The sequence below is a fragment of the Bacillus rossius genome, chromosome 11, assembly GCF_032445375.1.
Source record: "Bacillus rossius redtenbacheri isolate Brsri chromosome 11, Brsri_v3, whole genome shotgun sequence".
In the NCBI taxonomy this organism is placed as follows: domain Eukaryota; kingdom Metazoa; phylum Arthropoda; class Insecta; order Phasmatodea; family Bacillidae; genus Bacillus; species Bacillus rossius.
Window position 1 is genome coordinate 44,676,183 of NC_086338.1, and position 2,273 is coordinate 44,678,455.

Here is a 2,273-nt window from a genome sequence, read left to right on the forward strand (position 1 = left end):
TTTTTATTCTCAAGTCTTATTTCCAGATGTCTGGTGAGGATTGGATTTATTAGTATATGGAGTGGTTGTCTGTTCTGAATTTGGAGTATAAAAATAACCAAAATATTGAACATAAATACATGACATATGTAGTTTTATAAAATCAGAATTCAGTTTGTATAGTTTTTTTTCAAGCAATGGTGCCCCACTCTTGCAACGGCACTGCTTGGCTAGATGAGTGGTATTGATGGACGGGTGGAGGTGGCGGATAATTAATTGCATTTCCTTCCGCCTTAAGTTAACTGCAGGTGCAATACTCTTCTTTATAAAATCACAAGCTTGAGTTCAAAATTCTTCCAAATACAAAAAATTGTGTGATTTCCAAGAAATTTAATGAAGTGCGTACTTTTGATGATGTGCGATGTTTCCGGTTCAACTTCAGCCACACTATCAGAACAGTAGGTAATCTCTGTGGAAGTGACTGTAGTTTGCAAATTACTAATCTTATGAAAAATTGTGCCCTGTACTCTCATGAATTTTATTATTTTTATGCACATTCTCATCACCATTTTTAGTGTCTGTGAATTTAAGCTAATGATTATAGCTATCTGCCATACTACCTTCCTTGAATTTTCAATATATATATATATATATTTTTGCTATGAAGAATTTTAGGAAGAAATATTATAAAACAGTTTTAATAAAACCTTGGCTATACAGTATTTGTGCAAGTGTATACTACTGTGTAGCCACTGCATAATTAATGTAAAAAAAAGGTTATAAAATTTTGTACACCGACATTTTATATTACCAAGATGTATAATCAAGTGAAAATAGTTGTTAATTAACACACTTATTTATAAATTAGTGTTGAGTGAAAATTGCACAAGAACTGCTCAAACAATGTCATGAAAACGAACTGTCCAAAGATGGTGGCTCACACTGGAGCCAGTTCTAATGGAAGTTGAAGTATCAGTTTAACATTTAATCTCTACCTACACCTTTAATCATACCCTTTGACCAACCAAAATGCACAGAATAGGTCAATTTTCTGGACAAATCATCTGTAGATGTTTCAACTTAAGTGGGTTTTCCCTGCTAATGCTCTCCAGCCAATTTCTAAACAGTTAATATATTTTTTTGCATGTTCTTTTGCTTTGGAAAGTTTAGATAGGGGTGTGCATATAAACGTAAGGTCTACATCAACATGTTGAGCACATTGTTGGGTCAATATTATTTAATGATTTAGTTTGTCACGTCGAGGGCGATTGGTTGAGGAAAACTTTCGAGAGCAACCTGTTAAGAACAAGTTGAGTCAAAAAAGGTAATTTATATTTCCATAGGAAGTAAATCAAATGTATAGAGACTTACCTGAATACAGTAAATTCCTGTTAAGTTTCTCATGATACTTAGAAGTTTAGATTAACATGAAAAATTTATTAGAAGTGTAAAATTGTGTACACTAACAGGTCAGGTGCTAAAGTTTTTAAAATTATTATGTAATAAATTTCCCAAGAGAGAATTTCACAAGAAGATTCTACTTTGATACAATTTTTTTAAGTTTAACTTGTCATGGTGATATTGAGAACAACATATCAAGAGTGACAACCTGAGATAGATATGTAAAGACCAATACCTTTGTTGTCTGTTGTTGCAGTCTGAAATTTTTGAAACCATTATTAATTTTGCCAAGACATATTGAAAAAATTATCACCAACATGTGAAGACGGCTACGATCAACATCAAATTGCACATGTTGCCAAACTCTAATTACTAGTGCTTTCGGGAAAGGATTTTTTGATATGGGAAATTTTCATGTGGGGAAAATGTTTTCCTCAAAGGAAATGGTGGGGGGAAATTAATATCAATATATGCTACCTACCAATTTTTAAAATATTGTACATATGTTTTTTTTTAATATCCTTCACCATACTAAAATATAAATATATTTAAAAAAAGAAATTAAGATTTCTTTTGATTAATATAAAACACTGTAGTAAAATAAATCTTCAAAGTAATTTTTGGTTCTAATGAAGGAACACTAATTCCTCCACATGTGTGAGTACTCAACAGGTTCTTGTTTCCTGTTCAGTACATGTGAACTTCAGTAATTCACACAGGCCACTGAATATTTACAACAAACCTGCTACATCTATGGTTGTATTTCACACTCATTCTGGCAGATGTAATTTTTTATATGATTTTGATGGTTCAATATCAATACCAAAAGATGAAAATGAATAATAATTCTACAATGGAATTTAGGGTTGTGAACCAAAGTAAATAACACAATA